Source organism: Python bivittatus, unplaced genomic scaffold (assembly GCF_059951505.1).
Source record: "Python bivittatus isolate LINGU-HERP-01145 unplaced genomic scaffold, Pbiv_v1 ctg000210_np1212, whole genome shotgun sequence".
Taxonomy (NCBI): domain Eukaryota; kingdom Metazoa; phylum Chordata; class Lepidosauria; order Squamata; family Pythonidae; genus Python; species Python bivittatus.
The window spans coordinates 12,530,746-12,555,655 of NW_028277053.1; positions in this window are offsets into that span (position 1 = coordinate 12,530,746).

Consider the following 24,910-nt stretch of genomic DNA (forward strand, 5'->3'; position numbering starts at 1 on the left):
ACTGTATAAAATTAAGTGCAGTTATGTATAAATCAGAGTTTCTTCATCATGACACTGCTATATTCTTTCAAAAGTTATAGAAGATTTCAATACTCCTGGTGAACTTATGTTATGTTACAAGAAGTAGCAGATTAGGTCTCTGCAAGAACATAATATAATCATTATTTTATTTAATAGCTGAACGCAGCATTTGCTTGGATAAGGTCTAATCCTGGCATCTCCTGCATAAAGAAAAGGTTCAAAACATGTCTGTTCATGTCCAGGAAGGAATTTGTAGAAGATAAGTGGTCCCAGGTCCAGTTCTGGGAGAGTCATATAGAGAGTGGCCAAGCCATGCTTCCTACCCACAATTTCTATTTACAATGAAAGGTCACGGAGCTAGACAGACCAAAGGTCTCAGCCAAAACAAGGTAATGCCATTCAGTTAATTCCTTGATATTTAAAAAGGAAAGAGCCCTGAAAATAAAGGCAAGCAGAGAAATATATATTTATATCGGAATTTAGGCAAGTAGCAAACTGAGAGTGTAAGCATTATCTTTTTATTTGTTTTTCCTTTTGGAAAGGCAAATATATGCCAAATGCATTGGAATTATCCTTCAAGAAAAGTTTAGTGCTGTGAAAATGTTATTGCTGTACCACCAGCAAGTTTATTGTCAGTTTAGATTATTTGCTGCATAAGTATCACTCAGGCAAATTAGTTCCGCCTAAGGGCTTGCCTAACCTGGATCCTTAGCATTCTTAAACCTGTTTGCTCCACAATTTGATGGCATATTTTTGAAGACTTGCATCTGTTTTCTTCAGATGTATAAAGTGAAAACATTATGCATTCCTTAAAATTAAGACATTAGAAGGGGGGGGGGGGTTGGCAGTACAATCAAGGCTAGATGTTACAGTTGTATGCATACATGTTTTCTAATGATGCCTATTCACTTAAGCATCCCTAAAAATTGGAATCTGAGATCCTATCGCATCTAAATTAATATTTCAATTACAGCATCAAGAGCATGCTGAGTTCGAGTTTGAATTAGAGGCACTTTGAAAAAGCCTCAGAAGAGGAATTGACGAGATTGCATTTTAATGCACATTTTCCCAATTTGGACTTTCTGAATGAGCCTATATGTAAGCAGGTGTGCAATGATATGTTAACATCTACATTTGCAAATTTTGAAGGGGGATTCAAAACTCAAAAAAGCAGGTTATATATAAAAATGCATCACCCAAAACTCAAAATTCCCAGCTTTCTGGAGGGAGGCAACTGTAGCCTAGAACACCAGAAGCTGAAAAATGGGAGGGGGGGAATCTCCCAAGGATCTTCAAGCCTTTAGTTCCAGTTTTCTGCTCAGTAAAATGGAAAGGAGCATCATGTGCTTTTGTTACTACTGTCACCACTGGCTGGCAAGCACATTATTACAAACATTGTGTGCTTGTTAAGCAAAATCAAAATGCATGTAATGCATTTAATGGGATATAATACTGAATTGCTTCATTTAAAGATCTCAAAAGCAAGCTTTGGAAAATATGCATATCATCTAACAAGCAGATTTTTTAAAAAATCAGATATGGAAAATCTTTGGAACAATAAAAGTATTTTACAGTTATTTTGCCATATCTCCAAAGATATATTGTGTATTGTCTGTCGCATATCTCTTGCTATAAAGTACAAAATTTAAGTATTCTGATTGTAAATGATGCATGGTGTATATTTCAGATTGCACGTGTTGTAGGATAGCTGTAGCGATTTGTGAAACTACAATGTATTAGTTGTAGACATTGTAATATTTACCTGAAAGGGAAAAATAAAGTCTCCCTCAGGCGAGGTCAACTCTCAGTGACTTCATGGACTTATCCTTGCAGCAATAGAGAAATAGTTTGTCATTTCCTTTTTTAAGAAGTCTCCCAACTTCTTAACCTCTTATATTTCCCATCTAGATCATAATCAGGCAGAACCTTCCTCACTTTGGATTTCAGACAAGGTTGCCCAGATGTTCCTCAAAGTTAGTTTTAATTGGCCATCATTTTGTAAGCTCCTTAATATTACTTCAGCCACATGACTCTGGTTCATCCTGTTATAACATGGGTATAAACCAGGTTGGATGTTAAAATAGAAGTACAAAAGACAGGGATGTCCATAAGGAAGTCATAAAAGACAAACCTGGGGCCACAGCTAGGTGACCGAAGCCCTGCCCATTTTTAATGTGAGTCATGATGCACGTAAAGAAAGGTGGAGCTTCAATTGCATGGCTGTGGCTGCCATCTTGCCTTTTTTCATCCCTTCCCTGAGGACACCCCTGAAAAAGATCAACTAGATTCTCCTCTACAATGTTGCATCAGTCATAGGATGAATACTTGTTGCTTGGTTGATTTATATATGCATCCAAAGAGGACTTTGTAGGACCTTATACTATTCTGAATTATTCTAATTGCTCTCCTCTTCCTCTTCCTCTTCCTCTTCCTCTTCCTCTTCCTCTTCCTCTTCCTCTTCCTCTTCCTCTTCCTCTTCCTCTTTCCTTACACACCCACACATGCATGTGCACACACACACTTTGTTCTTCTGTAGGGCATCCTATAACCTAGAGAGGGTATGATTTTCCTAAGCATGCAATTTGAAATGTTTAAAATAAGTCATTTTTTAAAATATAACTAAGGTTGGGTCTGAGACATAATGAATTCACAAGAGAAATGTGCATAAGAGGTGCCCCACCATAGCCATGCTTTCTATTTTTCCACTTGGCTGCCTATTCTGTCACCCCCAGGTTTTCCTAATGATGCCTGAAAAGAGATATGCCAAGAGAGGGCTATGTAATGGACAGCGATCAGGGCGCACAGTAAATCAGACATGACAGTCTAGTTTCTGTGTTGGAAAGCACAAAACTTTCCTAATAAAGTCTACAACAGCTCAAAGAAATTAGAATCCTGCAAAGCAAGAGCTTTCCTTTGGTTCCTTTAGCAACGTATTGCAGCATCTACATGGTGAATCTGAAAAAGAGACCATAATTCTGCTTGGGGTATGAGGATGTTAGTACAACATTATGGGGAAAGGTATGAGGATCCCTGTCCTACCTGAAACCCTCTGGGGAGGTAACAGGAGACTAGTGTAGGAGACCTATCATGATGAGGGAGACCCACTGCTATCGTATGTATTCAGGTGTATTTATTCCTTGGCACAAAGTTTATTGCAACTCTACTCTGTTGTTTCGACTTGCTATTTATTTTGTTATTTTGATCTACTGTTTTTAATCCTCTTACTGGAGAGGGCTTTGTAAACCACTCTGAGTCCCTATGGATTAGAGTGGCATATAAGCCCTAGTAAATGAGTTAGTTAATAAGTAAATAAGGAAGCTACTGTATGCAAGAATACCTGTGCTGCATTAACTACTGCTTCATTTAGAGGCACAATACACAATTCTCACTCTCTACAACTTCTCTGTTTACCATTTCCTTTTCTACTACTTCCACTTCTCAAACATCGGATGAAGTAGATTGCAATTCATGAAAGTATGCTGTAATAAATGAGTTCGTTTTCAAGGGGTTTTCGTACAATTGTTGTCTTTGCTGCAGATGACAAATACTACATGCACTCACCATATGTGTGTGTGTGTGTGTTCCCATTATGCATTCTAAACAAGTTATAGGTGTAACAATCAATGAATCAATGGAGGGGGGGGAACAGCATGAACAATTGTAGAGTTGAGCACATTCACATCAAACCTAAATTAATGTCTGCACAAGCCAAAGAAACATTTTCTTGGCTGTGTAGACATTAATTTAGGTTTGATCTGAAGTAATCATTGATTGATTAAAGAACTTCAAAAGAAATGAGCAAGAAAGGCACAGAAGTGCTCACAGACACTGGATATTATACTGTGGAATCAATGACATGACTTCACCTAACTGAATTTATTTATCTATTTATTTATTTAGCTATATGACAGATGAATGAATGAATGAATGAATGAATGAATGAATGAATGAATGAATAAATAAATAAATAAATAAATAAATAAATTCAGTTGGGTGAAGTCATGTCATTGATTCCACAGTATATTATTCAGTGTCTGTGAGCATTTATGCACCTTTCTTGCTCATTTCATTTCTTCTGAAGTTCTTTAATCAATCAATAGTTGCTTTAGATCAAACCTAAATTATGTCTATACAGCCAAGGAAATATTTCTTTCAACTTTATATTATTTAAACAAATATTATGGTACAACGCATTGAAAGTGAGGGTATCCAACATATCAAAACAAAAATTAATTTTTTAAAAAAAAACTTGAAGCTATGAAGATAACATTCCTAGATCATCTCCTTTTCCAGGTCTACTCTAGAATTTTGTCTTTATTCTAGCAGCCAGACGGGAAGGTTCACACTGTCATGTTCCTAATTTTTATTCTGATGACATGGTTGATGAAAGGAGATTAGTTTAATCCCCAAAGAGATTCATGGAATCCTCTAACCCTTGCCATTCTGTTGAATAATTCTATACAAACTTGATGTCAGTTTTACAAATTATGAAACTAAGTTAAAGCCAAATATCATGCTAGCTTTTAGGAGAAATGAAACATTGAGAGATTTGTAAAGTACTCCAAAGGAAACTTTCTAGCACAGAGGGAACAAATCACTATTCTCAGTTGGCTTCAGCTCCTTTCCAAACAAAGAAAGGTTCTACTGTCTCATTTTCTGACTATTAAGGATGTGTGTGTGTTTGTGTGTGTGTATTTCTTTTGCACAGTTTTATGATATAGTGGATGATCAAGTTACAAACAACTCCACCAATTCAGATACGATATATCCTTTTATGGGTCAAAAGAACACTATCTATTTTCAACAGCCAACAATGGCAAAATGTACAGAGGAGAGAGCACTAAGGGAAAAAATTTTAAAAAGCAAAAAACAAAACTGGAAACCCAGCCTCATAGCTTGGATTTAATTCTCACTATTTGGAACTGTGTTTGAATAAGAAGAAGGAAGAACAAGGAAGATGAAGAAGAAATAATCTTACCCCACTGCTATGTTTTCTATCTGCTATCAACCCTCTCCCTTATTAGTTAGCATGAGTTAAAGTTGTTCGTTCTTTTAAATTTTAAGTTCTGTGGTACTTACAGATTGTTTTATTCTGTATGTGCCTGCCTTTCACCATAATAGTGAACAATCTAGCATTGTCAGTGAACTACTTTTGAACATGGTTAATGGTAGAGAAAACGGTCCTTGCCCCTGATTTCTGGCAAATTGGAGCACTACCTGTATAGCAAGAAATCTATAACAGTGAATGCTTAAGAGCAATTACTTTTTTTTTTTTTTTTTTGGTCTTTATTGGAAAAAAACAGGAAGTCTTGTCATTTACAGTACCTTTCTGGAATATAAGATGTCACTCTTGCAGTTAAAGCAACAAACTGGGTGAAAATATTGGTGGGATGGCAATAGGTTATGGGAATCATTCATAACCCCAAATCATATGAAAATCCTCGAATGGGTTCTCCAAACCCTTGACTTTATTGAGAACTGATATAATTTCAGCTCCCTTCTGCCTGTTTCTTCCTGCCTCCCCACCATCAACACAACCATCTTTGATAGGAAAAAGATTTCCTTACACGTTGATTGAGTGTGGCTATATTCTAAGCAATTTTTCTTTTTTCCATAATACGAGTTTTCTTCCAAACCCACCAAATTTTCAAGGTGGCAACCATGCTGTAGCAGAACAATCAATGGTTTCAGGATTATTTATGACAAATCGTTTTATAAAGGGGTATATATTGGTGGACTAGTTTGACAAAATTAAGGTGCAGCAAAGATAGATGCTCTGAATGATCATTCATGAAGAAGGAAAGATCCACTTGACCTCTATCACCCCTGGATGCCCCCTTCCCTCTTGTGTCCTTAGAGATTTGGCTGCAGAATGCAGCATCGAGCGTATAGCTATGTGTTCAGAATGAAAGAGCAAATTTTGCTCTTCCAACAATACTTGGAAAACAGTGGCCTCGGGAACACACCAACATCCAGATTACTTGATACATTGCAATACTTCTACATGAGTGATCCTATTAGTACTAGAAAATCAAACAACTCAAAAGTTGACACTAATTGTGATGCTTCACAAGTAATCTTTAACCTCTCTGGGAAGTTCCACACTTACTATGTATTAGTTTTAAAGGTCTAGATAAATGAATTGCTTTGTTTCCCAGAAGCAGCCTATCGATTTTTATGAAAATGAATTAAACCTTTGCTATCAATTAGATTCTGTGTTGGTTTACAGAGGCAGCACCTTCTTCTGGATTCCTGATATTTACACAACCACAAAAACAATAGTTTTGATTCTCCACTTATCAGTATTCATACTGAAGAGATAAACCTGAGTTTCAGTTCTGTTTGAACTGCATTAGGATTTGCAAGTTTGATCAGTCTAGGTTTTAAGGTTCTCTGGCCAGATTAATTTTTAACTTTAATTCATTTATTGTGTACATATGTAGGGAGCTAGAAGCTTAATGAATAAGTGAAAAAGCAAAACAGTTTAATCAGGCATTTTTAAATATTACTTTTACATATGCAATAACTTCTTAATGGTCTGCAAGAAATGAATATATATAGTAGGAGTTGAAGAGAATTTTTCCATCTTTTGTATATTATGGAAGGAGCAGTTCCCATAAAGTTTAGGATTTTGACACTCTTTGAAATATATATCCTTTGAAAACAGCTTCTCTGACAGATTCCCTACTTAATTATATTACTGCAGACCTGTGAGAGAAGATCGCACCTAACGAACCACTGAATTCATAGTCAATTTCACATTAGCAAAAATTGGCAAGAGATGGAACACTTTTAACCTCATTACAATTCTAAGCTTTTTCAGCACTCAAAATGGAGCCCTCAATTAGACATTAGAGGTACTGTATCAGATTAGAAGCAAAATATTCTTGAAGTCAAGCGCTACCTTTGGTAACTCCATGGACACAGTCCATGTAGTTTTCTTAGCAACAATACAGAAGTGGTTTGCTGTTGCCTTTATCTGCATTTCCCCCCCAATTTCCTAGTTAGCCTACAGCAGTGTTTCTCCACCCTGGCAACTTTAAGATATGTGAACTTCAACTCCTGGAATTCCCCAGCCAGCATGCTGGCTGGAGAGTTCTGGGAGTTGAAGTCCACATATCTTTAAGTTGCCAAGGTGGAGAAACACCAACCTGCAGCTTCAATATTCCCTGGTGGTCTCCTACAAAAGTAAAAATCAGGTCTAAACCTGCTTAGGTTTTTTAGATCAGCCAAAATGGAGACTATATTTGTACATGGTCTTTAAGCAGCCAAAATCCATCATCTCATAACCTATACCCTTGAGGCAGTTTGCCTCCTGAAGAATGGCAAGCCAGACTATGCTGTCTGCACTTCACCTCAATCAGATGCATAAGGGAATTAATACAGTTAGCTGTACCCAGTAATATTCATGGGCCTTGCTTTTGAATCTGAGCAGCATTTCCTGCTTTAAAAACTAGCTTCCTGTGTTTTACCATTCTAGCATAATACTTCTACAACTAGGCCTTTGCTTAATGTAAGGTAATTCTCAGAGTCTGGGAAAGCAGAGAGAGATTTTCAAAGGGATGAGAAGCGTAAAAACATTTCAGGTGTCATTTCATCTGTCAGGGATTCTATGAGAAAGAAGATCAAACAACTCATAGTAACTGTTCCTAGTGCAGTCACTAATAAACGAGGATTGGAGTAGTTATCTAATTTCCAAGATTAATGTCAAGACCGCAACAGCAATGCATAAGCAAAGAAGCAAGATTCATTCCAAGTTTCATTAATCAGATTTTATGCCAGGAAAAAGGGGTCAGAAAGCTGAAATGTCCATCCACTCCTCATCTTGCCATGCCAAAAACTCCTTTTTCTTTCCCAGATTCTGAGAATTCTCATTCATCCATCCATCCATCCATCCATCCATCCATCCATCCATCCATCCATCCATCCATATAATAAATTATAAATGAAAGTATTAATTTATCTTCAATTCTATTCACTTATGCTTATCTGCTATCTTTCTGCCTGCCTGCTTTGTTGATGGTTTCTTCCTGATTCTGGCTTCTTGACCCTGTTATTACTTCACACAGGGCAAGGTGTTGAATTATCTGGAATACTTAACTCATTATTCTTCTGGATAATCCCCTCAACACACACACTTCTGCTCAACAAGGAGTCATGCTTAACATGCAACTACCTGTTGCAAAGGTGTCATATCAGCATCAATGATGCCAAGGTAGTACAATCTTGACAGGAACTCTGGGTTTCTGAACATCAGAACAGGGGTCCCGATAATTCTCCTTTCTTTTTCAATCAAAGAAACTAAATGAAACTAAATGTCAGTTTCCTTGGGTTATCCATGCTGCTTTGTAAATTAGATCACATTATTTGTAACCCTAAAGCTGGGTGACAAATTCAGAAAGAAAAAGGACTTTGTAGCATACTGAATGACTAAATGTATGTCTATATTCCCTGAAGCCCTTTGTTCTCAAGAACTGCTACACAGAATGAGCCCCTAATAATAACTTGGCCATGACGAAGACCCAGGTTGGCAGCAGATGTTCACAAAAAGAATAAATAGCCATTATTACTTTCCCATTCTCTTCCATAGCTATTTAAAAAAATAAAATAAGAAGTGTGCTACACATTAGCAGCTTGGACATTCACATCCAAGGGAAAATAAATTTCGAAATACAACACAGTTTTGAGTCAGGCCCAGAAAGCACTGAAAAGGAGAAGGAGAGAGAGACCTTCAGTTAAGTGACCCAAGAAAATAAACAAAACCAAATAAAACCAACTAAAATTAGTAACAGGCTACAGCTTGTCCATTGCCTGAAGCAAGATACAGCAGGGAAGTGATGGTGATGTTTGATGACAGACAAATTCAGATTCCATATAAAAAAACTGTTCAACAAAAGCATATTCTATGTAAGCAGTAGCATCCAAAATTAATCATTTTGATATATAAAAATCAGTCAAATTTGGGGATGGGAAGGGCAGAAGAAGGCTGGCTCTTTTTGGCTGAATGCATGTTGGGTACAGCACGTTCCGATCTTTGCACTGGTTTTCAAAAGGTGATCTGGATAGCTGTTCCTACGTTTTCTACCTCTTCTTCAGCATGCCATGGTGGTTTAGCTTCTTAAAACAGTACTAGTAAATGTAACAAAACTAGCAATATTCGGTTAGTCAAAGATTTTTCTGCTGATCTCAAATCAGTTTCATAATAGCAAGCTACGTCCCTGTCTAACAGTGAAACTTCTAATTTTCAAAGAATTCCTTCCTTCCTTCCTTCCTTCCTTCCTTCCTTCCTTCCTTCCTTCCTTCCTTCCTTCCTTCCTTCCTTCCTTCCTTCCTTCCTTCCTTCCTTCCCTCCCTCCCTCCCTCCCTCCCTCCCTCCCTCCCTCCCTTCCTTCCTTCCTTCCTTCCTTCCTTCCTTCCTTCCTTCCTTCCTTCCTTCCTTCCTTCCTTCCTTCCTTCCTTCCTTCCTTCCTTCCTTCCTTCCTTCCTTCCTTCCTTCCTTGGAAACTCTGCCATATCTTCTGGAACTCTGGGAGAAAGAAACAGGAGAATTTGCAGGATGTGTGTGTGTGTGTGTGCATGTGTGCCAAAAAAGATGGTGATTGCAACAGTGCAATTGAAGCCCCACCCCATGGTATATGTGTCAACATCACATACATGTACCAGGGGCTGTGGCTTCTACTAATCTCCCGTGACAGCACCTTGACCTTTTTGACACACCACCTGCAGATGTCTCTGGAAAGATTCTTCTGTAGTTACCAGAGCCTACAGGCAGTTATGTTCGTTTGCCCCCTCTGTTCTCCTATAATTTTTTTCTTCATCTTTGATACCCTTTTGGGTGTCTCTCTTTTCCTTTTCTAGGTTTCCTCATGCTGTGTCAGTGTAAATTTGGTATGTTTTAGTACATCCTCCTCCTGATGGGTGACAGTTATTCAGCCTATCAGTAATATCTGATGCAATTTTGCAGGTATTGTCAGAACAACATCCTTCAGTGGAGTCACTCCTCAGTCAATATGGATCTTGGATTAAAAAGTTTTAAACAATATTTTTAACAAAGTTGGAATTAAATGGCTAAATATTATGAAAGGAACACAAGATTTCAGATTCCATATGTTCATTATTAGTCTAAGAGCTGGTAAATTGCCAGGAGATTCACCATTTCTTCTCCTCCAGTACTTGGACTTGTCTATTCCCAGAAAAATGAACATCTTTGGGACGAAGAAGGGATGGAGAGGGAGAAATTTCAGGTAGGAATAGACAGGAATAGGAAGGCTTAATCTGTTGACTCATTTTTTACTCAATTCATATCACCAAAATCTCAAGGAACAGATTTCATACATATAGTGCCTTCTTACCATTGTGAATTGATAATTATGCCTGTTTTAGAGTGACTTGCGAGTTTAGAAATTAGCTACAATATATCAGTCTATTCTGAAGTAAACCCTGCTGAATTTAATGGGACTTACTCCCAAGTAAGTGTACATATAATTACAGCCAGAATGACCTGATTCTGTTTTAAAAAAATCAGTCCACCCTTTTATATTGGCAACACCAAATACCAGAAATGCAATTTCATCAAAGCATTCTATGGATACAGAAAATACAGGCTTAATGAAATGTATTGATAGCATAAACATTGCAGACAGAACATAGCTTTCTATTCCAGCCAACTCCTAAAAGGTATTGCAAATGTGTGAAATGAAATAAATTGTCCCGGCCGCACTTTGGGAACATAAAAACTAATGTAACATGATTTATGAAGAAAACAGCACCCAGCACTGATTTATGTGAACAATTTGTGTTTGTTTGTATGTTTTATAATGCTCCTCCACCCCCACCCCACTCTTAATTAATTGAATATTCGGGGCTATCTCTAGATGCTGTTATTGTTTGTAACAGTTTTGGAAAAAGACACTAGAATTGCAGAAGAAATATGCTTATCATTTTCTTTGTATTAATTTTATCACCGTTACAAACTCAGTGGAAGTTGAATTAGCACACTGTGGTCCCAAACAATGCTGGCTGTGCAGAACAAGTAGGATATGTTTATAACATATGGTTAAGTTGGCTCATTATAAAGCTTGGTAGTTACCAGCATATGTCCCTTCTATTCCCTACTATGCGTTTTCCCCAAAAGAAAAGATGTGAGCTGTGTGCAGGTGTTCAGTCAATCTATTAAGGAATGTGGTAAGAGTGGAGAATACTACATAGGCATTGCTATGCTTCACCACTTGTTTGAGTTGTTACTCCATGAGTGGTATAGATGAGGCAACACTGATCTTGCGATATGAAAAAACATATTTAGTGTTTGCAGGCAGACTCCTGATGTAAAATCCACTGTGATAGATCAGGACAAAATCAGCAACACAGATCCTGAACTCTGCTCTACCATAACTGAAAAGTAGATTAAATTCTGCAGGTGCTAATATCTGTCTATCTGTCTCTATCTATCTATCATGTTGTATGTCATTCTAATGTGCCAGATACAATCCTATCCTTAGGTACGCCAATTGGCCCAAATGTTTATTTATAGCTGTGTCAAAATAGTTTCTAGAAAGGGCTGGTTCAAATTCTGTTAATATTTTATCCAATTTGTTTATCATTAAAGATACATTTTTGCAAGAGGATAAAGAACCTTGCTAAGACAGTCGTTGATAAGAGGTGGGCCAAGAAAGAACATTAATCTGCACCTTTAGCACTATACTCATTAGATGTATTAAATTAGTAAACTCTCCTCCCAGTCAAGTTCAACTCCTGGTAACCTCAAGGGCACTTCCTTGCTCTTCCCTTAGCAACCGTACAGAACTGCTAACCTTCTGGGATTTTTTGTTTTAAATTTTTTAAAATTTCTCTTAGGATTTCCTGGGAGGATCCCATACAATTACTCACCGGGTCTGAGCCTGCTTAGCTTTCTGTGATCAGCCCTATGCTACTTGCTGTAGACAATTAATTTATTCTTGCTGTTTTACAAAAAGGAGCAAATATCTCATATCCCCCCCTGAAAAATATTAACTCAGGAAAACAATATACATGCATTAAAACTGATTATATAATATACATTAAGGAATCATCAGGATGCTCAGTTTAGGATTCATAAGAAAATGCTGTCTGCATAATTTGGTATATTATTTGGGAAGAGGGGGGTGTTGAGATTTAAAAGCTGTAATACAATGTGATGCCCTTCACTACATTTCTACCAGATATAGTGAGTTTTGACATATATATGACTGGTAGTGGAGGGAGAATGTTGTCTTCTACTACAATATTTTGCAGTTAAGATTGACAGATAAATTGTCTATCATGACAGCTGAATTGACAGCCATAACATTGGCTTTATATTGAATATGGGGTATGTGACCTGAAGGGTACAAATGTTAAATAATGCCATGCCTATTCTAGAGAGATGACCACCGAGGTGTGATTGGGTTAACATCCAGATGTTGATATCTGAACATAAATATGAAGATATAGATTCATGTAGGGATTGTGGACATTGAAATAAATTGGAAGAAGAGATTAGAAAGCACAGGAGACATCAATCTAGAATTGCTTTTGAGAGACCACAAATAAAAGCTGGCATTAAAAGTAGATTTAGAGATGAAGGGCCTGTCCCAGCAAAATGGGATAACCAGAAAGGGTGTTTTCCGCAGATATGTTGAATTGTAGAATATTTAGACAATGTGTTAATTTTAACAAAATAAATCTGAACAGTGTGTTGGCATTACAGCATAGATTCTGTAGGCCAGACAGCATATCACGGGGAACCAAACTATAAGTAACAAGAAGGGGACATTTTTATAAGTCCATAATATGGGAATTGTGGACTTTTCCATGCAAGATATATTGTAAGACAGATATACTTGATGAGAGTCTGAGTATGCATATATAGCATTGTATTACAACCTGTAGTATAGTTAATAATGCAATCAAAATGAGAGGGCTTTGCATATCTCATCTAGCCAGTTTTAAATTCTTGAATTCATACTGAGGCCTGATTTCATTCCATGAAACTTTAATATTTTTTGTAATTCAAACTATACTTTATATTTTACGTGCATGCATGCTGTGCATTATTAATAAGGATAGGGGAAGAACTGCTTTTGGTCCACATTTTTACACAAACTAAACTACTTGGTATATGAAGATTGGAACATAGTTATCTTTTTGATATTGTAAGTCTTTGAACTTTTGTGACAAAATTCTCTGTTCAAAAATTGTGCACCCAACTGTGTATATCAATGAATGATGTGAGCAACAAATTATTGTCTTAATATTGCAGTTAAAAAGAAAACAAAAACAAATGGAAAATTCACTTATTAGGGGGAAAAAAAAGTAAAACCTGGATGCAATGTTTGTACTATTTTTAATGTGGACTAATTTATGATTGGATGTATAAGGAAGTGCTATGAACCAGAAATAAACTGATTCAACAAGCTTTAATAACTAAGTATCTTAATGCTCTTATCCTAGTGATAAACAAAGCACATTAACCAATTAGAAAATAATCCTGGGTGATATGTGGGGTCGAAAAGAATTCCCTTATGTACAGATTATTTTCAATTACGCAGTTCGGCAACACTTATCCCTAACAATTTAAATCTCGTAGTATCAAAGAATATGCATCTGGATTTATAATAATGGGTTGGCCAAAATGTTCTTTATAATGGGGATCAGTTACCCCATCAAATTGGAATCTTGGACTTATGATTAGTTACTTTCCAGTAGGTGGCAATCATAGGATTTATTCTAGCTCTTTCCAACCCCGTTAGACAGAAGAACAAACACTTTGAAATAAAAAAGGGACTTAAAGCATTTCACGTTAGAAAAGTAAGCTTTCAAATAGAATTTAAACAAAATGAAAATGGTAAAGATGTGTGGGTTGGTGATCTACTCAATTTATTTATTTATTTGTTTTATTTAGCTATTTGTGGGTGTGCATGTGCACACGTGCATGGATATGCCTATGTGTTTGTGTGTGTGTGTGTGTGTGTGTGTTGCCCAATCTTTAACAGTTTAGGGCAGTTTACAGAATACAGTAGTAAGAGCAGAAACAAAATTAAAATATACCTTAAAATATAATTAAGGAAACAATACATGTTAAAACAGAACTTTTAAAAGACCTGGGTAAATCAATCCAGGTTTTTCACTTCCTTCCAAACTGTAATGATTCAATTTCAGTGGCAGCTTATTTCACTCTTGGGGGGCCACCAGCAAAAAGGCAGAATTAAAAATGTATCCCTGGTGGGGCCGTCAAGAAGTATCCCATCGATGATCTAAGAGTGTGGATCAAACTATACAACAGGAGGCAGTCATGTAATTAAATTAGTCTTGGCTCTCCTATCTAGTTCAAAACCCTTTCACCATCTCACTAAGGCCAAATATTTGGCAGAGTTATTTCAAAGTAATATTCAGGCCTTCTCCTCTTCTGCTTCTTGTCATATGCAGAAATGTCCTCTCTCATCTCCCTTTTTCCCCTGACTTTGCCACATCTCATGTATTTTTTTTTTCTTTTTTGTCCCTCATTTTTCTAGCCACCGTCCTTCACTAGATCAGCTGACCTTTTGGCCTTGAGGGTTACATCTTCCTTTTGAAAACCAAGTTTCTTCTCCTCTTGTTTTCTTAGCCCTTTCTGCAGTCTTTCTCATCTCTAGGATATGAGCAGCTTGATTATAGCTCAATGGAGAACAGTAATTTTGTATGCATAAGAACCCAGCTTCATCTTCTAGCATCTCCACTGAAATTGATTTTAGTAGATCTTGAAAAGGCTTTTGGAGAGCTGTTGCCATTCAAGATAACCAGACCAGACAATTGACCAAGATGGACAAAGTCTGATTCATTATGAGGCAGCTTCAGATGAGCAACTGAGATAGCCATGAAAAGTCTGCCTACTCAGTCATCTCGTGACATTAGGTCAACTCAGCAGTCATTGACAAATCTCAAAGCATTATACACTACTATAGGTTTAACACGTGTTCAAGCTATTTTTCCATTTTCCATTTCAATAGGAGTGAGAATTCAAAGTAGCCTTACTCCTGGCACTAATAGTCCACTTATGCAATTGTTGGATTGTTAGTAGCATAATAAGTTTAATAAAGAAACAAATAAATAAGCTGTGATTCTACTCAATGCAAACATATAAATATATATATATAGAGAGAGAAATGAGTCAAAAAAAGCTATGCTCAAAAATTAAAACAAGTGATAGAGGAGAACTGTGTGGTTCTTCTGGCCAAATGACAAGAGGAGATACTTTCAGTCAGGTCACTTGTTATCTCTGCATTATTCCATGGTGGGCTATCCTGCTTGCATGACAGTCCTGTGTACTGATGTAACATGACATAATGCAATGTAAAATCAATGGATGTGACAGGCACAACTTAGGAGAACCCTACTTTGAATCCGACACTCCCCATCAATTTCAGCAGTGGGTATTTGATCTGACGGACAGAGTTTGAAGGTAAGGGATAATTTGTGAATAGCAGACCCCTTCCATGACAAGCCACAAACAGTGATCCATTTCTGACAACAGCTCCTTTGAGGGCATTCAGAGTGAACTTACTGTCAGCCTCAATGTACCTATTAGACAAGTGATAATAAACAAATTAACACAAATCACATGCCTCAAACCTCTGAGATATGATGGGACTTCTCTTGAGCTCTTGGATGGAAAAAAAAAAGGGGGGGGGACTAGCACAGCACACCCAAACAATTATGGAAAATATTATATTTATTATATTACATATTATTATCCCATAAATCCTCTTTTCAGCCCTTTTCAATCTGTGAATTGTGCTAGTGTGCATTGCCCTGCATATTTAGAAAATGCTATATTTAATAATGGCAAATTAAGATTACATTGAAAGGATGAGAAAATGGACTGCTCTCATTTCTTCTTCTTCTTCTTCTTCTTCTTCTTCTTCTTCTTCTTCTTCTTCTTCTTCTTCTTCTTCTTCTTCTTCTTCTTCTTCTTCTTCTTCTTCTTCTTCTTCTTCTTCTTCTTCTTCTTCTAATTGTCCTGATTGCAATTGCAGTTTAAGGTATTTAGTATGCTTTCATTATTTCCTTCATCCAAAAACAGTTATTCACTTTGTATGCCAATTGCCTAGGAGCTCAGATAGAAGAAGCTGCTGGGCAACATTTTTAAAGTTAATGTAACAGGCAGGGATGCTTGTAATGACAGCTACAAAGTAATCTTTGCAGTCTAAGTAGGATCCACTTTGCCAGTTTCTCTCTCCTCTCACCATATGCCTAAGGTAAAAGGAACCCAAGTGAAGTCTAGGGTCCTTGAAAATAAACAGCTCCTGAAACAGAAGTTTCAGATTTTCAGACCTTTCCCCTTCCCTTCCCTTCCCTTCCCTTCCCTTCCACCTTTTTTTTCCTTTTTCTTTTGAATCAGTGTTGACTCTTGGTGATTATCTGGATTAGTCCCTGCAGTTTTCTTGGCAAGGTTTCAGAAGTGGTTTGCCACTGCCTCCTTCCTAGGCTGAGAGAGAGGGACTGGCCCAAGGTCACCCAGCTAGCTTTGTCTCTAATGCAGGGCTAGAACTCATGGTCTCCCAGTTTCTAGCCTGGCGCTTTAACCACTACACCAAACTGGCTCTCAGCAGTCCAAACTGGACACACAGTTAATCCAATAGAGAAGCCATTCCGAGGTGTGTTTGGTAGAAGTATAAGAAGGAAGGTTAAGTCTACAACACGAATATTCCAATGACTACTCTACTTTCAAATGAGAAACATATCCATAGGCAATATACAGCAGCAATATTTTGTTACACTTTTCAGAGCAATGGGAAATTAAGTTGTTTCTTTTGTCCCTTTTGTTTTGTTTTGTTTTATTTTGTTTGCTGCTATTAGATGATGATGATGATGATGATGATGATGATGATGATGATGATGAATAATTATCACACAGTCCAAGCTTTCCTCTTAACTGGAAGATTCCTTGTTCATCAAGGTAAAGTTAGTCAACCGGATGGGTATCCTTGTTGCTGAAGCAACGTTTTGTCATGCTTATAATTCTGTAACATGGGCGACATGTGGGCTAATCCTAAGGGTTACCTGCTTGGTTTACATTTTTCTTATCAAAACCCAGCTTTTGCCACTTTTACAGTGATTATATAGAAGTTTGACTTTGCTTTGCTTGACTGGTTTTGCTTCCATGCTAGAACAAAGTTGTGAGACACATTCACCGATATGGATTAAATAGATCCTGTGACTGTTGCCTGAGTCTATTGCTATTAGAGAAAAGAACTTGACATTGGAAAGCTGTTTTTGATGGAAACCCAGCATACACCTGTCCTTAAAACTAGCTGTATTCAAACTCTCAATCATTTAACTGCATTATTTATGAGAAGCCATCAAAAGTCATTATTCTGGACTTACACAAAGATTCCGCTTGACAATCAGCACTTCTGAAAAAGGAACCTACTTTTTTCCCGAATGAAGCTTTTTTTCATCCTTGTTTCTCTTACAGCAGCATGAGAAATGATAGGGAAAATGGAAGATTCAAATTCTTTTGGTATGTAATCTTGCAGAAGCTTCATTGCCAGAGTTCATCTCTGTAACAAAGAAGTCAAAGCCGTTTTATCCAATACCAGCTTCTGCAGACCTTGTTCTACATTACACTCAGCATTTCTCTTGCTGATAGCTCATGGTCTGATTTTCCCCCATCACTGTTTATATGGCCTCATGTTTATGTTACCTTTATGTTACCAGTTTATTGAGTTCATCATGGGGGTCATGCCCATGATAAGATTCCCCACTTTGCTTGTTTTACACCTGACCTTTGATATGGAGGCACACAGCGCAAGAGCCCATTCTTCTAAACAAACAAACAAATAAACAAACAAAAAGAATAATAAAATAAAATCACAAAGGTTTAACAGAAGCAAGAACTGCAGCCCTAAGCATTTTTTGGGGGGGAGGGGAGGGTGGTTAGTTTTGGCTAGGTTTCTTTTTAAATTATTTTGGTTGAAATGACTTCCTAATTTGAATGGAACTGCTATGGACTCTTAAAGAGTGTGATAAAGTTTTCACAGTAGGAAACAAGAGGATGTGAAGGAAAGGAACAACAGAGTTCATCTCACAAGCCCTCTTTACTCAGGAACAATACTGAATACTGTTTCTCCACAGTTCCTGTACAAATAGTTTGCATCCATGTGACTTAGACATTTTAAAATTATGTAGAATTAACACATAAGTGTGTGGGAGGGTGAATTAGGTTGATCTGCTGTGCGTAAGCAGAATTTACATGCAAAAACTTTTTTTTTTTTTAATGTGGATAGCTTGTGTAAGCATTATATAAATACTCTGAATATATTCTAATTAATCAGGAAGAGGGAGAATCCTTACCTGGGCTCAGAAGATAAGTAAGGTTGGATCTAATTAGTAATTTCATGGGAGACTGCCAGGTATCTTGGGATTATAAACTACATTGAAAAGTCAAAACTCATCCTGAAAGAAGACAAAACACTTCCATATTGTTGTCAAAAAGCTGACATAGATATGCCTATGATATCACCAGGAGCTCAGGTAGACTTCAAGGAGATGTCAGCTATATCCTTTACAAGAGATCAGATGTATCAAATGTATCAGATATATAATTCTTCCAGATGTGTAGATGTTGTGAGACTTTTTGCCTGACCCGAAAGTGACTTTTCCCAAGCATGAGTCTTCCAAACTTCATTTTATCAAGCTTTATTATAATATTTATTAAGGTCTTTTGGTGACTTAAGAATTCCAGCAAATGAACTATTTTACATTTAGAATAATATGTCTATGTGCACTTTCTGATTCTTCTTTTTTCTTACAGTCACGTGGTGCAACGTAGCTGTGAATTATTTACACAATGATTGCTTGAATCCTTATCAGTCTGATAACCAACTTTTACAGACTTCCTCTCTCAGTATTTCCAGTGGTGATAGCTATTCTGGGAGTTAAAATCCATACACCATGTGTATATGTGTGTGGGTTGGGTATGTCCCAGAAGAGGAAAGGTCAGGGCAGAATCTGAGTCAAGATTCCAATTCTTCCTCCATCACTTTTTTACAGCTTTTTTAACCAAAGGGATTAGGCTTCAAGGAGAATTTAGTTTGATAGGTTTGGTTTTCTTCTCAATATCTCTAAGTGATGATGTCAGATTTCATGATGAAGTACTAGAAGTGAATGGTGGAAGTAATTTTACTACCAAACACACTTTACTACCCAGAATTTACTAGTCTTCACAATTCTGAAGCCTTGTTAGTAGCCCATTTTCCCAGGATGCTCAATATCTTTCTGTCTCATTCAGTGAAAGACTATACCATCAGCATTTCTATTCCGTATTCCTTCTAAGTAGTATCTGTGATTGTCTTTACTCCCCTCTCCCCCATGTATAATTCCTATTGTATTCATGTGCATAAAGCAATTACAACTTTATTTTATATATCAATAGGAACAAAAAGATTGTAGCCATGTTATCCCATGTTACTGTTGCCACAAAGCCTTGACTGGTGGGAGAAAACCATTCCTATTTATATGGCCATCAAGCTTTTAAAAATCAGTACTTCCGAATAAAATTCTTTTTGTCTATCTTATTGCACGTGCAATTTGCAGTAATGGACAAATCCCTTTTGATTTAATCCAACCTTTTGAATTTAGACACTTGGAGACAGAAAATGTGTTTCAGTCTCAACACTGTTAGCTGGAAGATTGTCCATATTAACATACTGAATATAAATACAACATGTCAGGACTGGTATTAAATATTCGAAAATGCCACCATTGCTCTGCATCTGAAAAGAATGGAAATGCTACATCTGCCAAACATTTCTGAGCTTTAAAGAGAGCATATCACAATTCATGTCACAGCAACTGTTTCAACAACAGACATGGGAAAGGATTACAGGCCCACTGGATATTCCAGATTATGTCAAGTGCACACTATTCAGTCTCTTGTCAACCTCAGGAGTTGCTGGAAATCCAGTTTGCATTATAGTCATGAATACTTTCTACCATGCAGGTTACTTTAAAAAAAAAGGTGCTTTGATGAGCATCAAGAAAGAGAAATTCTGGTTTGTGAACTGAGCACTGGAATGCTGCTTAACTGATAGGAATCGGGCCAGAGGAAAAGTGCAAACTTCGTCATGTGACTCCTTCTGCACACCCACCACAGTCCTTTCTATGGAAAAAGTATTTCACAAGTGATGCTAAGTTAAATAGGCAAACCTTTATGCTGAGGAAGTTGCAATTGAACCAATGAATGAAGGCAAAATTAAGGAATTAGGGGAGTTTCATGGCTGGAATTTAGCAGTGAGAATTTGGCTTGAGGGAGGATTGAATCAGTTTCAATCTGATTTAGAAAACTTATTCAGTCTAGACTGAAGTGTTGAATCAAGTTGCACTTTTGAAGCTATTTTGGGGGGGGGGGGAAGAGACATTGGTATGTGAACAGCTGTCTGTGGAATCTGCAAATCAGATCTGAATTGATTAGAAGGTACCTGGTTTGAGCCAATGCATCCAAGTGATTTGTCAATTTGATAAGAATATGAGATTTGAAACAATTAAATCATCCTTGAATATTCAAACTGAATATTCACAAGGGTCTGCCAGTCAGTCGGAGAGATTCCAAGTAACCAGCAAGCAGCAACAGTGTGTGTGTGTGTGTGTGTATTGATCATGGTTTATTCTCAGAGTTATTTAGGCTGAAGAGGCAGATCAGAGATTGTTGTCCAGATGGAAGTCACCTGGACTTTTGCATCATGTGAATGAATCCATGCTGGATTCATCTAGCTTTCCTTTTTTAAGTAGTCATTGTATGCTGGGCAGTCTAAGATACTTAAATGCTGTTGCAAGAATCCCCCAGGTTTAGATATCTAGGACCAAAGAGAGAGTGAGAATATAGAAGTAAATAATGTCCCTTTTAAAAAATAAATCAATTTTCCTGCAGATGCCATGAATGTTAACATCTCTCCTCTAAGTATCCTGAGAAAATAAAAAATATATAATGCAAGGCTAAGCAAAGTTCCCTGGCTGCTTTGCCTGGCAAGATATTTGAATGATATATATTAAAATATGTTATTTAAATTTGTGGGAAGTCATTAAAAATGAAGTCATGAGTTCATCCATGCTGCCTATCCATGTGTTGACAGCATTATGCACTCTCCTTTTATTTTAGATTTGATTTCAGATGTTTCATCCTGCAGTTGGAGTCCTCCTGCAATATTCTCAGATCAAGAACAACAACTTTTTAACTAAGGTGAAAGTAATATATAAGTTGTATATTACTTTCACAAGTTTTGGTTAAACCTATAACTCAGCAGATTTCCCCTCTCTCTGCTGATGCAGTTTAATATGTGATACACAAAAGCGAGAGAAGTTTGTTCCTTCTGATAGGACTTGATTATTTGGATCGCCCACTTTTAGAAGACAGCAGATCAAAATATATGGTGACCACCAACATCTCAGAAACCAAAGTTGATATCAGCAATTAGCATTATTGCAAGTTACATTTTAAAACCTGATGAAGCTATAGCAATCATAGTTTGAAATATTTTATTAGATGTATTAGGTACAGAGCTGTGCATCGTTATTTATGTGTTTTGGAAGATCTTAAGGCATCTTTAAATACAGGACACCAAAGGATGCATCTGTAAGAATGTTTAAGTCGAGGTATATATTTTATTAGAGAAGTTAGATAGTAGATAGGATTCAGTTATTGTAGCTGTTTTATTTTCCTTGTGGTTATAAATATAGAATGATGTGTATTGATTTCATTCCTTTTGTGTAATTTTAATTGCTGTTTAGTTCTTGTCTGTTATTTTTATTATGGTTGGACTACACCTGGAGTGGGGGTCCACATGACAAATAAAATTGTTCCTAATGATTTGTTTGTTTGCTTGCTTGCTGGCATTGTTGTTGCTTATATACTATAGAACTTTCTAAAAATATTTTGTCATGTTTGTGTCATTTTTAGAGCCTTGATATCTTATTTTGGATCTCTCTTTTTTGTCTGTGTTTGTTTTTGTTCTCTCCAAAGATTTAACATTTTACAATTCAGTAATGCTGAACAGAGAAGCTGATCCTGACCAGAACTGAAGTTATGAATATGCTGGGTATATTTGTGTGCAAACTGGGACTCTAAGAAAAGAACCAGTTTTCTTCCTTGACAAATCTACAAGGTCCTCAGCTTGTACTATATGGAAAGTAGGCATCTGGGTTTCATTTTTTTTTAAATGTTCACAAAATTACAGAGGATTTGCAAGTGCCAGTTAAGAATTATTGCAGGATCTAAAGGAGTATTAAGGTGAACAGGGAAGATGGACAGAAATGGAGTTTCCTCTTCTGCATGTAGTCCTTCAAGCTATAGGGTAAGAAGGGTAGGACCTATAGAAAGCTCACCTCTATGGCTTTAGGGATAATTCTTTTTATGAATTAACACTTGACAAATATGTATATAGGACAGAAGGAAATAAATCAGAGTAAGTGTCACAATGAAGGAGAGTAAACCAAAGTTCTGTACAACAACTGTGTTAACATATTCGCACACTGATCAAAGCCCAGACCAAATTTGGGAAGCAGCATTAAATACACAATTTACTTGTGGTGCCCAACATCTCAAATGGACGGTAAAGAGGTCTCAACTATTTATTACAAAATGAATGGCAAAAGAGTAAACAAGTTTAAGATTAGCTATCAAGGACCAAGATTTTGGGAAATGGGACAGGAGACCATCCTAGTGTTCTGTACATGGGATGGGTATGAAATCTAAAACGGTTACAATCAGTCTATCATGATCAACAGACACTTCCAGAGTCTATGTAAGCAGAAGTGAGAGATATACATTTGAATAGGCAAGGATTAAAAACAAAACCCTTCAGGTACATGATGCAATGACGTACACATATTGCCAAATTTAAAATATTGGTTTTATTATTATACCATCTTGGAGCAGATATATAGAAATCTATATATATATAAAAATATATAGAGAATATGAGACAGAGTCAGCTAAAATTATCACAGGACTGCTGTGTCCTTTTTAATCTGGAAAAGGTTTAAGAATTTCGAGCTTCTTCGTTTAAATGGAAACTGAATGAGTAGAGATATGGGTGATTTGTAAAATTATATGAACAGCCATGAGCTGTAATGGAGAGAAACAATTCTCTCTCAGATACAGTATGTAGAGCTCAATGGCATTAAACGAAACTGGTTTGCTACAAGTTCATGACAAACAAAACACTTCAGACATTTTAAAAATTGATTTAGAGAATCCATTGCTAGCAGTATATGTGTCATTTGACCTATGTGGAATATCAGTTCAAATCTGACTCTGCAAGATTAGACCAAATTTCTCAATCAAAGTGGCTTACCAAATCAGTGATGAAGGGACTCAAAGGGTTATATGTACTGGATGCTTCAAAATACATTGGACAAACATGCTCTTCCAAATCAGTTGAGAAGTCCAAACAAAAACAATTTCAAGATTTAATCAGTGCCCTGACTCCAGCCTGATCTTCTAGATCAGATTTCCCACTTGGATCATCCCTGATCCTTATGCTCTGACAGCTGTTGGCAGAGATAGATTTTAAATTAAGTTAGACAACTGTTTTGTCAGGATAACAATCAATATCCTTGTTCATAGATGATTCTGTATGTTCTTGATTCTGAGAAGTTGGCAACACAGCACAAGGTAGTTAACCTGAGCATAGTCTATTTATGAGGTTGACAGGGGCTGGAGGCTTACAAGTGCTAGTAACAGAATGCTTGGATCTTGAGTTGATCCCCTATATAAATATGGCAGCTGAGATCATTTGATGTTTGCACTAAGAAGAAAAGCAAAGGGAAACAATTCCAAAACTACTTTTAGAAGATTATATTTCCTTCCCAACGTCTTATTGTATATACTATGTTACATGAGTCATAAATTGGAATAAAATGAGTATCAACGAACTTAAAAAAAAATGCTTTGTTGTTTATTCAGTGTTATAGTTGCATTATTCTTTAAATTTCCAAGAATTTCTCAACCGATGCAAACTTTGCATGCTATTCCAAATTAATGCACTTCTTTGTATTATGTTTTGTATTTTGCAGCATTTAAAAGAAGAATCAAATTGGTCTCTCAGTCTAGTAACTGAAAGAATGCATAATATTTCTTCAAATATTCACAGGTATCAGAACTTTTTTCACTACTTACATGCTTCAGCAACTGTTGTCATTCCATTCAATTCTTCACTCAGTGTTGTAGTTTTTTTTACCTGTATGAGAAATGAGATTAAGCTATCCAAATGATGAAGCTGAGAAGAAAAGAAAAAAAAATCCAAACCGAATCCTAAAGAAGCCTTTCACTAAACATACCATGTAATTTGTATAATGGTGAATATTAGACTTTGTTGTGATGGCTACCACTTAACATTTTGTAAAGGAGCATCAAAAAGTTATGTTTATCGGAGATGAAAGGAAGGTCAAATTAAACCTGATGCGAGGCATGTCAGTGACATTTTCAGCTTTTGTTTGGTCACTGCTCATAATACCGCGGGGATCGACAACCCCATATCTATTATCAGTTAAGGGCTGAAAAGACACAACAATAAATATGTGTAATATTTTATTTAGTGCTTTAAGCATTATAGCAGTAATTGGTGCTATAGACATGTGCTGGGTTGGTGCACATGAACTGAGTTAAATCCTTGGAATACAACTTTAAGAGGACATAAGATAAATGAAGGAGAGACAGTTTGGTGCAGTGGTTAAGGATCCAGGCTAGAAACTGGAAGACCATGAGTTCTAGTCCTGCCTTAGACATAATAGCTGGGTGACCTTGGGCCAGTCACTCTCTCTCAGCCCTAGGAAGGAGACATTGGGAAACCGGTTCTGAAATTGGGGGATGAGTCAAGATGGCAACAAACTTGCAGCT